The 13,341-nt window shown below is 33.7% G+C and overlaps 1 pseudogene; it reads right to left on the reverse strand.

The window, feature by feature from the left end:
- Positions 1–3,858: 3,858 nt before the first annotated feature.
- LOC112727100 (heat shock protein 90-6, mitochondrial-like) lies at positions 3,859–10,812 on the reverse strand (annotated as a pseudogene).
- Positions 10,813–13,341: the final 2,529 nt, after the last annotated feature.

The following is a 13,341-nucleotide window of genomic DNA, read 5'->3' on the forward strand; positions in this document are numbered from 1 at the left end:
CCATCTATTTCTTCCTGACACACAAACCCCTTGTCTTGACCAAAATTTTGATAGCAATCCTTTCTCTAACTCATATTTGTATATGCAAGACATGTGTTGCAACCCTTTTCTTGTGAACATTATTTTTCCTTTAACAAGCTTTGATATAGTCAGCAAAATTTGAAACTTCATCACAAAATGTTTGTTATATGTTAGTATTATTATTTTATAACAGGTGTGTGAAGGGGATATGGTGATGGAAAATGGCTTTACAGGAATCGAAGCAATGCCTTTAGGTCTCTCCGAAATTGCCTGTGTTGGGAACCACCGGTAGGCAATAGTTTTAAAGTTAATTGTGATGCAAGCTTGTATATGGATTCAAATTTAGCGGGATTTGGGTGTATTATTAGAGATTCTAAGGGAGATTGGATCTCGGGCTGCTCTGGAAGCATTCCACCTTGGTCTATAATCAGATGTGAATTATTTGCTGCTTGGAGGGGGCTGGTTTTAGCTTGGGATTGCGGTTTGAAGGATATTATATGTGAAACAGATTGCCTTGACATTCTGCCCATCATGCATGAGCTTACAAGTGGGTATCCATCTGAAGTAACAGATTTGGTTCACAAGATTCAGGAGCTTTTATCTCGTCCTTGGCTTGTTCACGTTGAATGGGTGTCCCGAGAAGCAAATAGAGCTGCGGATTGGATGGCTAAATATGGTGCCAAGAGTAACTCTAATCATGTTATTTGGTCTGAGCCTAGTGTTGATCTCCAACGAATCATCCGCTCGGATTTAGAATAGTTTTTGCTTTGTTTCTTTCCTTGTTTAGTCACCAAAAAAAAAAATAAGAGCATGAAAGATTGTAATCTCCAAACTTGTCTTTAAATGGTTTATCAAATACAACTCTGGTCAAATTAAAGTTTTTTTTAACTTTTTTTATTTATTATTTTTTGGTTTAGATATGTAGGACTTAGGAGCCAGCGTTTGGAGGCCATTTGAGTAAAGGCCAAAAGGGGTGTCCCACTGCCCCCTACCTTTTTGTGGTGAAACGGCCACCACTCCATCAAAGTGTCAATTCAAGTTTTTTTTTTTCTTTTTTTTAACAATTAAATCAATTTTAGAGCATAATAATTGAATTGACCCTTTAAGTTAGATAATAAAATGGAAAAACTTGGCCAAAAATGTTGAATTCAACTACAAAATAAAATTCATATTAATTTCAAATGATTTACTACAAAAAAAATTCAAATGAACAATTATATTTTAAAAGAATTCATAAACTGCAACCTAATACCTTCTGATTGCAATGATAAATTAATTGCAATATACTAATAATTTTCGTTCTTAATCAATTCTTATTTAAGAGCAGCTTCTTTTTTGCAGACCTATAATATAATAACCTGATAATTTTGACATTAATGAATAATTGTCGTCAGTTATTACCTCACTAAGAAATTCCACATTTGTTAATTGTTGACAACTTTTTCTTTCTCCAAAAAGAACACACTTCCGTCATTTCATTTGTTAATGATTCATTATGTTAAAATATTTATTTGGTTTAATTATTCTGTAGCTCTTTATAGTTTTGTAAAATTTTTAATTAAGTCTCTATATTTTTTTTCTTTTTAATTGAGTCATTGCACCAAATTTTTTTAATTGAGTCCCTACACTTTTTTTTTCTTTTTATTTGAGTTTCTGCACTAATTTTTTTTTTAGTTAAATCCCTATAAATTAAGCCAATTACTACCAAGAGGGATCTAATTGAAAAAAAAATTTGGTGCAAGAACCCAATTAAAAGAAAAAAAAAATATAGGGACCTAATTAAAAATTTCGCGAAACTATAGGGATCAATAGAATAATTAAACCTATTTATTTTAATGTTGTACGTAATATTTGATTTATGTATATAATCTTTAAATTTTATCAATTTTACTAAATTCTGAATCAATCCAATCCTGCTTAGTGAATTAGTGGGAATATGTTCAGGGGGATCCAAGTTCAAAAATTTAGGCAAACCAATGATCAACCCTAAATGGTAAAATGAGGAAATGTGTATATTATCATGAAAATACAGAAGGAAGATTCATGATTAGATTAAGTGGGAATTTCAGGTTAAAGTCATAATGATCACTCTTTTGATCTTACCATTGACGTGAAAAAAGTAAAAGTTACATATGCAATGATAATAGATTATGCATGCATGCATTCAGGCTCTACTTTTAGGATTATTAACAAAATGGCTTCATTATGATTGCTTTTTTCAACCTATTTGAAACACAGCTTCAGCTTTTAGTGCTAATAACTAAAAAATCATTATTATTCTCTGCTTTTTGTTCTGTTCACCTCTTCATGCACAACCAGCTTACCACCCACAAAGGGTTAAAAGGTGTGTGGCAAAATAGGTGCGAGTTATTATTAACAAGGCTATAAATACCTAAGAAAGTGAGATTTTACTGCATTCCATTTATTAACACAAACTTAAAGCATTGAAGCATAATTTGTTCATCTTTTGACCCCAATGGCTATCTGGCTTGTGGTCTTTATTACCCTATTCACAGTTGGTGAATCTCAGCCCACGCCGTTTTTCAACCAAACTGATTTGCAGGAAGCCATGGCTGACATGAAAAGTAAGTCTTACTATGGAGTGTAATCAAGGTTGCGAGAATCGAACTGGTCAATGAACTGGTAGAATAACTGATTCAACAATTTAGTAGTCCAACCATGGTCAAATCAGAATTCAACCCGTTTAATTAAATATAAATAAAATTATTAAAAAATTAATATATAATTTTAAATAAAAATCAATAAATTTTCAACTCCAGACAAATAGGAATCACAAATTATACCGTATAAATTACATCTAACAAAATAAAACTTCAACCATAAAAAATATACCTTCAAATTCTTTAGAAGTTCTTATAAAGTAAATTATCTCAAAAAAAAATTTGCTATAGTTATTGGCATCAATGTATAATTTAGTTTTTCAAAATCAATAAGAGTATTCTAAAAAATTTAACAAAGTATTATCGGTCATCACCAAATTCAGGAGTAATAAAACAAAGAAAATAACAAAAGAAACAGCAACCAGATTTTATTCTGTTAATCAACGAAGTTAAATAGTTAATCAAATTGAAATTATCACTATTTTTGACAATTACAACAACCAAAATTTATTCTATCAAACAATCAGAATCCAGAGTATAAGAACAGCAATTCGTAATCATTATAATTAAGAAAATAAAAAAATAAATTGAACTCCCCAAGAACTTAAGAAAGAGAGCAACATAATTAAACTTTGTAATTTTTCACGGCGTCAGAGAGAGACGGCCACGGCAGCAGAGAGGGACTTTCGCACTTTGTCTTGAGGTTTACAGAGAGAGGGGGATCGAAGACAGAGACGGCGAAGACCACGAGGACAGAAGTGAGCTTGACGACACTGTGGATTGATTTTAAAACACTGCAAGAAAGACAAAATATAATAAATTAATAACAAATTCTTCAATGTATTTTTTAACAAATTCAATGTTTTAAAAACTTACAAATTTTATCATTTTATTAAAAGTTTTCTATTTTTCGTAAGCAAATTTTATTTTGGTATTTATATATAGAGAAAAATCAGTTGAGAGAGGGTCATCATTCTCGAACTGCTTAACGCATTCACTCTTTGACTTTTGCAATTTTCTTGTTTTTCTATTTCCTGTAAGACCGTTGAACTTGCATTCACTCTTTGACTTTTGCAATTTTCTTGTTTTTCTATTTCCTATAAGACCGTTGAACTTTCTGTTATGGTTTTCGTTGCCGTTGTCGTGGAATTATGCGGGTTCACTTCAGTCTAGATAGCATGATATATACATGCTTATAATTCTATGTTCCCGCCAGTTAAATAAGGAAGTTTCATTAACTGAAATCCATCTCAGATCGTATAGCATATAACATTATAACCTTTCCAACAAACAATAAAAATCAATGAAATGTTGAAACAGAATACTTGTAGACGATGTGCTATTAAGTATTAACTAGTTATAATAGCATATCACCAAGAAAGGACGAACTTAGTATCCGTTACATTGAAAATCGCTAATTATTATATTTGTATATGTGAAGTGAACTACTACTCACTATTACCAACAGTTGATGCCGTCAACAATATTAACTTGGCCCATAAGGAATGCTAAAATTGAAGGAAGAGCAAAAATCTTGATCATTTCTGAGTGCTTGCCTCAGCAGGGTCAACCACCTCAGCTTCTAAGGTTTCAGGGACATGGGGCTGGGTTCCTGCGGGATGAGACTGACCAGAATACGCAGACCATTTACCGGTCAGAGCCATACCCATCATCTCGTATATCTTCCCTCCAAGCTGCGCTGGATTATCAGGCTGCGCGCACACAAGCACATCAAGAAATAATGTCACACGTAAAATTAAAATAGCCAATATATGCAGCACCTTGATCAAATTAACAACCCAACTTCAATGACTTTCAAAACAATAGTATTTACCGCGCCAATGAACTTACTGTAAAACCACTGGAAACCAAAGCTGCATCATAGAGAAGGTCAATAGCTCTGAGGGCATCTTGATCATCAGGGTTTGTTTTGAATGCAGCCTGAAAATTACACAGGATAGATTTGCATTTAATATCATTGGACCTATTTATTGATGATAAAAAGAAAGGAAGTAAAAACACTATTTTATCATACATCTAAGTTCCTGATAATAGGGTGGTCAGGATTGATCTCAAACACCCTTCTGCTTCTCATGAAATCCAAGCTAGAGGCATCGCCCATAGATTGTGCCTTCATTAGCCTACATAGAGCACATTGTTAATTTGTTATGTAAAATCCTCAAAATTTGTCATTAAGTATATGATAGAAAGGAAGACCCACCTTTCCATGTTTGCAGACCAACCAAATTTTCCTGACACCAGAACACAGGGTGAAGAGCTTAGTCTGTTTGAAATTTGCACACTTGCAACTTTATCCCCCAAATGTTTCTTAATCCAGTCACAAGTTTGGCCGAATTCCTGTTTCATCTCCTTTTCCCTTTCTTCATTCTTATCACCTGTAGAAACAACAAATCAAATTTAACTAGCTATAAAGAAGAGCCAAGCCATGATGAATCCACTGAAAAACAAGGACTACTAAATATTTGGTTGATGAAAATGCTGATACCATTGACTAAATGAGCATTTTCCCAAAACATGAAGTATATCAAGCATTTGGGATATGTTATTCTCATACACAATGCAACAGGAACATATACCTAGATCCAAGTCTTCTTTGCTAATATCAACAAAATTCTTTTCCTCATATGACTTGAGGTTTTGAATAGCAACCTCATCAATTGGATCCACTAGAAACAGTACCTAAGAAAAAATCACAAACACCAATATTAAGAAATGATATAATTAATCCGTACAAAGTTATAAACTTAAGAAAGAAAACAAGCTTATACTTCAAGATCCTTCTCTGCAAGTCTCTCCAAGAAAGGTGTGTTCTTTGCACTATTCACACTATCGGCTGCAATGTAATAAATATCTTTCTGATCAGGCTTCATGTTCTCAACATATTCATCCAAGCTGATCAGTTCTTCTTCACTTTGGGATGAGAAAAACCTAAGCAATGGAGCGATGCGTTTGTGATTCTCACAATCTTCAATACAACCCAGTTTTAAATGTTTGCCAAAATTCTCCCAGAACTTCTCGTAGTCCTGCATACAGAGCAAGACATCTAGTCAAACGAATAAACACATATATGAACAATTTATCCTATGTAGAGTGGGATAATGGCAGAATGTGTACAACTAAAATTCGTCAAAATATGAACATACCTCCCTGTTATCACTCATAGATATCCCCAAAATCATGTCAAAAGCTTTCCGAACTAAACGTTTCCTCATAATCCGCACCTTCATGAAACATGGAAAAAAGGATAAGCAAGATGAAACTAGTTATGAATTCTGCATACCCAAAACAGGGTTATAGGTTCAAACTTTATACATGCATAACCTCCTACTACTTACTACGCGACTTTCTTGCAGAATTTCACGTGACACATTGAGTGGAAGGTCATTTGAGTCAACCACACCCTTGACAAAGCTTAAGTATCGGGGGAACTGTCAAAGCAAATAAGAAATAAGCACAGGGAAAAAAAGTTATGATCAGACGGTCAAACCCAACAAGTTGCTATTACTTATGGTGATGGACAGTAAAGGGACTATACCAGCTCTCCATCAAAGTCATCCGAAATGAATACTCTCTTAACATATAGTCTTATATTCTTGGTCTTGGGATTGATTATGTCATCCTTCCCCATAGGAGCAAAAGCAGGAACATATAATATAGATCTAAATTCTACTTCACCCTGCAATAGCAAATACCACCACCACAAATGTCAACAAAAACAACTGACCAGGACATCAGATTAGAAATTAGTATTAAAATCTCATTATTGTACGTTTGGAAGTCGCGGAGTATGCTTTACTGCAGAACTAAGAATTTAATGTTTATGAACAGGTGAACATTACACATACATATATAAACTTACCTCGGTGGTACAGTGTGATGATGCTAATGGGTCCAAATACTCATTAAAAGTTTTCTTGTAAAATTCATTGTAATCCTCCTTGGTGACTTCTTTTGGGTTACGAAGCTGCACAAGCAAACTGACATTTAATCTCCATTCAAACAACAAATTTCCAATTAAAGCAGAAAACATGCAAATTAAGATCATAAGACTCACCCAAATTGGTTGAGTTTCATTAATGAGCTCCCAATCCCAGTAGCGCTCAACAACAGTCTTAGCCTTCTTCTTCTTCTGCCGAATAAGGTTTCAAAGTCATAATTGAGCAAGTAAACATGCAGAAGCTATACGACCTCACACATAAGAAGTGAGAACAAATACTTGGTTCAGGTAACAAGCAGAAGATTACCTCAGTCTTCCATCTTCTTCGTCTTTTTTTGCTTCAGTTGGATCCTCATCAACCTCAACCTGGAATAAGCATATATTTTAATAAATGCAGAAAACATTCACATTTTCTATCAAATTTATCCAGGAGGAGGCAAAACCAACCGAAGTATACATACAACATCATCATATCAAACAAAAAAGATTTGTAGAAAATAATGACATACTTCTTTGGTGTATCCTTTTTCCTGCCAAGTGTATATCGGGAACGAGACAAATTGTGAATAGTTTTTCACAAGCTTTTCAATTCGCTCTGGATTAGCAAAACCTTTATCATCCCTCTGAAATGAAGCCACAGATAATACCACTTAGTAAGATCAGGCAAAATATAGATAGCTACCCCGAAAAAAATAATAGACTATCAACAATCAACATGCCTTAAGATGCAGTGTAAGACGAGTTCCCCTTGGAATCAGCTTCTCAGGATCTGTCTCTTCCCTAATGGTATATGAGCTAGCATTTGCCTCTCCTTCCCAAACATATTGTTTATCAGATTTTGGGCTCTTGGTAGAGACAGTTACCTTCAGAGTTCGAACATCAAAAAATTAATAACAGAGAGATCCCAAAAATGCACAGACTGATTTTTGTTAAAATGCATACCTTATCAGAAACCAAAAAGGCAGAATAGAACCCAACACCAAATTGACCAATTAAGTTGTTGTCACCACCAGCATCCTTGTTATCCTTTTAAAATGATAAACATTTGTCAGCCTATAAGATATATAACTATAAAATAAATAAAGATAATAAAATCATAAAACATCTAAAATCATAAAGCATCCTTCAGAAGAGGTAAGACCTTCAATGCCTTCAAAAATTTTGCAGTACCACTTTGTGCAATAGTTCCAAGACAATCAACGAGTTCTTGTCTTGTCATACCAATACCTGTATCACTGCATAAAGCAAAAAATTGCATTACCAACCGAAAATAGGAAAATATTAGTCAAAAACAATTTAAAAAAGCCATTTATCTTACGTGATAGTGATAACCCCATTATCTTTATCAGCTTGGATTCGGATATCAAAATCAACAGCATCTTTCAAAAGTTCAGGCTCTGTAACACCTAGAAACCGTAGCTTATCCAAGGCATCACTTGCATTGCTGTATTTAAAACAGTAAACAATCAAGAGCTATACATAAAAGTGAAGATTAAATGTTACTCATATATAAGCAGAAGTGGAAGAACAAACCTGATAAGTTCCCTAAGAAACACTTCCTTGTTACTATATAAGCTATTAACAATGAGGTCCATGAGCCGACTAACCTGCAAAACGATGCATAGATACAAAATTATGATCATGATACGATATATTATTCACACTATAAGGATAGGAAACATGGACATGAAAAAAGAGCTATATACCTCAGCTTGGTACTCATATCTATCAGATGATGTGGAGTTGGATTCAGCAGACTTTGCAGCAGTAGACTCATATCGCTTCCCCAAAAACAAATCTTTCTTCAAGTTTTGATAATTCCTAGATTTCTCTGAACTTAAGACAGAAGAATACCATCTAGCTTTAGCATCTTCCTCACCTACCTGCTTCCAACCCAGGAAAAAAAAGGTATTGATAACACACAACTACCTCAAAAAAGCCCACATTTTTAAAGCAACAGAACAAAGAAAGGTAAAGCGGCTGGTTCAATGTTTCTCCCATAACATCAAAATCTCAAACTACAATTAAAATTCAAATTTTTAACCGAAAAAACAGAACTGAAGAGAAACGGATGAAACTTGCGAAAATTGATAGCTAGTAGCTAGTGAAGCTAACATGGAATTGTAGGAGATACAATTAGATCAATCAAATGGATTCAACGCGAGAAACACACAAAAGCGATGGATCATACCGAAGAAATGGAAGATAGAAGTGGAACAGTGAGGTGACGGTGAGGGACGGCGGCGTGGCGGAGGGCGGCGGATAGAGAGGAGCAGCGCCTTGATAGCCGGTGCATTTTGACGGTTACCATTGACTGAGTGAGTGAGTGAAAGCAGAGAATTAGAAATGGGAGGGCTTTAGACAAGGTTGAGAGAACCGGTCAATAAATCGATAGAATAACTGGTTCAACAGTTTAATGGTCCAACCGTAATCTAACCGGGTTCAACCAATTTAGTTAAATATAAATAAAATTATTAAAAAATTAATATATAATTTTAAATAAAGATCAATAAATTTTCAAATGAAAGAAGGAAAATAGCAAGGTTCTGAAAACCGAACCAGTCATCGAACTGCTTTAGTTATTGGTTTACTAGTTTATTGATCCAACCGGTTCAACCGAAATAACCGTTTTATAATAAAAAATAAATTATAAATAACCACCATAAAACATAAATATAGTCTATATAAACCTTAAAATGTCTTTCAAATTAAAAGCATTAGATGAAATATCATCAACCAGAGTATTATATTCTAATCAAAATACAAACTCAAAAGTTAAATAACAAAAAATAAGCTAATTTACAAAGAATAAATATGCTAATAATCACATTCTATTTGATCTACACAATTTCATTTATGCATGTGTTTTGCAGTAAGAAGGCAATAGTAATCCATCATATGTAAGACCAATCAAACAACAAATCAAAAGAGTAAATAAATGAAAGAAATATAAATGAAGCAAGTATATATACCTCAAAATACCCCTCATGTAAACAATGGGAACCATGTTTATTCACGATGAGTTGCTTGCAAGAAATTAAAATGTCCAGAGACACCGATAGAGTAGGTAGAAAGAGATATAGAGCGTAGACTAAAAGAGTTTAATTTGGTGAATAAACCGCAGCATTCAACAAAGTAGCAAGACCTCTTCTGCAATTAAGCTCAACCTAATCACTGAGCCAAACCTTCTCAAAACATAACAATGATCAAAATTTATCACAATCTAAACTCATATCTAACAAACAGCTCAAAACTTTAGGCCATCAACAAACACCAACACAGGCAACAAAGATCAAACAAATCATCAAATTGCTGTGTGTAATAATAGCAATGCATGTTGCAATTGCTTAGATACATTCTTTTAACTTTGACAAAAACTTCATTCAACCCAAGAGAGGGATAATAAATCTTGAATCTTCCTCAGCAAATGCAAATCAGCCATAATACTAAATTGTACCTTCTGATCTGGCAACTAATAAAACATAACAGAGAAATAAAATCTGAAAAAACCAGAATTAAAGAAATCAGCAACAGAACAAATAAATTAGAAAAAATTCATTGAATGAGTCAAAAGCATAGAATCAATCCTAAACCAGAATTAATAAAAAAAAAAACAGAACAAAAATTCAAAGTAAAAATAAAATAGAATTAACAATCCAACCAAAGAAGCAAGAACAACCCAACCAAAGAACAAATCAGAATCAACAGTAGGAGGACGACTGGAAGAATAAAAATAAATCAGAATCAAACCAACAATCAGAATAAAAAGTTCAGAGTAAAAACAAATCAGAATCAAAATCAAACAGAGGCTCCATTACAGTTTCAAATGCAAGGAAGGATGACGGCGCTGGAAACGGAGAGCTGGCGACGGAGGCAGGAACAGAGATGGCGCCGGCGACGGTGGAACAGAGCTTCGCGACGGAGGCAGGAGGCGAGCCCGGCGACTATGCTTCCACTGCTGAGAGCCTGAGACGTTAGAGCTGAGTGAGGGACCGAGTGAACTTCGAAGCTCCAACCGGCGACGGCGTCAGGAGTAGTCCGGCGGCTGAACGAAAGGGAGGGACTGAGCTCGCCGGCGTTGAGAGGAACGGCTAGCTCGAGGGTTATGGGAAGGACGAGGGAGGGTGTGCTGCCGCGCCGATGGAGAGTTGGAGTGAGTTAGGGTTGATAATTGGTAGTGGTAAGGTTGGAGGTTACTGAATGTTAAACGGCGCGTTTTGAGCATTTTCGGGCAAAGTAAAAAACCGGCTGGGTCCCGGTTCGATTCGACTGACTAGGTAGCCGCTGGTTGAGCGATTCAACAACGGTTTTTATTTTTTTCGGCTTTGACATATAACCGAATCGTCATTTCCATCAATTCCCGGTTCGATTAGTTGGACCTGTCTGTTCGAATCGATTTTCAAAACATGGAAAATAGTGAGATCATTAGTGAAAGAAGGACTAACGATGATCCTATCCTAAAGGATAAGGAGGAGTGCGGACCAATAGGTCGAATTATTATATAAAGAAGAGTTATAAACTATCTTCCTTCTTGTTCGATTAGGAAGATATCGCTTTTACTCGTTTCTTCTCTTCAATAAGAATAGGGATTTGAAATGATAAAAATTCCTCTTCATTCTGTTGTCAATAACCACACGCCGGTTAGAAATGATATGGCAATCATGGCTAGGACCAATAGAATAAAGAAACACAAGAATCACCAATTATACATTTATACGGTATAAATCACATACTAATATCTGTAAAATTGAGCAGAGTCCAATTTGGGCAACTAGTCCAATTTTGTCACACCATTTTCAACAAAATCTTCAACTTAATTAACAGCATATTCAACTTAGGCAACAAGGGGTCAGCCGAGTCATTAATGATCATCAAGCAGTGACACATAGTCAAGCAGCGACACAATGCCACGAATTGAGCAGACTAGGAAGAAAGCTAAGCAACAATTAACATTACCTGCGATGAAGGCGGAGAGCAGAATACTGGGAAGGACGGTTGGAGGCAATGGTAGACGACGACAGTAAACACCGGCAGGCGACTTGTGAATCACGGATGGGATAGCTACTCGGACCACGAGTCCCGCACAATGCCGGAAAATCTATAGCACTATGCCGCGGATGCCGACGACACGAGGACGGAAGCTCCGCAGCCAGGACGACGGCGGCAGTCTAAAAAAACCTCAAATGGACCATGTTAATTCTGGTCATCTATTATAAAAATATAACACAACAAAAAGGGCCCAGCCCAATATCAGCATTGACAGTATAAGGGAGCCCAAGCTTTTCCATGCTCCTCCATTGGCGCTGGGAATAACAAGGCTCAGCTAAACCATTCAAGCCAGGAGGACTGAACACAGTCAGGTCCTGCTCCCTCCAGAGTCCAGTCACACACCAAGGGCACGTGTCAATCTCTCCCCATCTCTCTATATCTATACCAAATTAGCTCTTTACCATAGTGTTTACTGTTTGTTAATATATACTATTAATTAATTGTTAGTACATATTTTTAGTAATTTTAGTTTTATTTTAAATATATTTTTTAAAAAATCAAATTATTTAATAGTTGTTAGTACATAATTTTTTAGTGACTTATTTTTATTTTAAAAATTTATTAAAAAATTGAATTATTATTAATGATTAGTATTTATTTTAATTTTTTTGTTTTACATAAAATATTATAAATTTCAATTATTATTAATTTATATTTTTAGTTATTTTAGTTTTATTTAAATATTCACTAATAAAACTGAATTATTATTATTATTATTAATTGTTAGTACATATTTTTGGAATTTTGTCTTGTGTTTCAATTATTTATTAAAAACAGAATTATTTTTATTAATGGTTAGGATATATTTTTAGTAATTTTATATTTTATTTTAAATATTTAATTAAAAAGATATTAGTAATTGTTAGCATATGTTGTTAATTAAGTTTAGTTTTATTATAAATATTTATTAAAAAATAGTATTATTATTAATTATTATTGTTAGCAACGATTAGTGTACATTTTTAATAATTTTAGTTTTATTTTACATATTTATTAGGAAAAACAGAATTATTATTAATTTTTAGTATATGTTTTTAAATATTGATTATAAAATATTAATTCTTAGTAAATAGAATAGAATTATCATTAATTGTTAATATATTTTTTTATTATAAAAATTAAAAAATATGAAAATAAAAAAATGTGACACTACAGTGTTGAGAATCATATTATAAAATGTTTTTGACATCTTATATTGTAAGTACTTTTTGAATTTGTAGTAGTGGTTAATAATTAATAATTAATTTAGTAATTATCAATTATTGAGGTTTGTAGTAATTATTAATTATAATTGTTGCTAAATTGAGTTACCATTAATTAATATCAATATTAATTTATATTATTAGCTATAGTCATTACTTAAATGAAATAGATTCATATGATATTAGGGTGGAGAAATAGTTATTGACTATTAATTATAATTTTTTATTTGTGTACATTTTTTATCTTTTACATAGTGAGTGCACAATTATATTGAAAAATTTTACGAAGATCTTTAAACTCCAAACTTATGACATACTGATGAGTGGATCAACTAATTACAGCACAAGCAGGATAAAAAAAACATGTAGATTAACTAATTTAGTACTGCTTCTGGCTAAATGACCATAGAAAAAGCTGCATCAAGCTAACATGGTTCTATAACAATTTGGTACTACTCCTCGGTAGGCATATGCGTAGTTTCGTACTCAA

This window comes from Arachis hypogaea, chromosome 12, assembly GCF_003086295.3.
Source record: "Arachis hypogaea cultivar Tifrunner chromosome 12, arahy.Tifrunner.gnm2.J5K5, whole genome shotgun sequence".
NCBI lineage: Eukaryota > Viridiplantae > Streptophyta > Magnoliopsida > Fabales > Fabaceae > Arachis > Arachis hypogaea.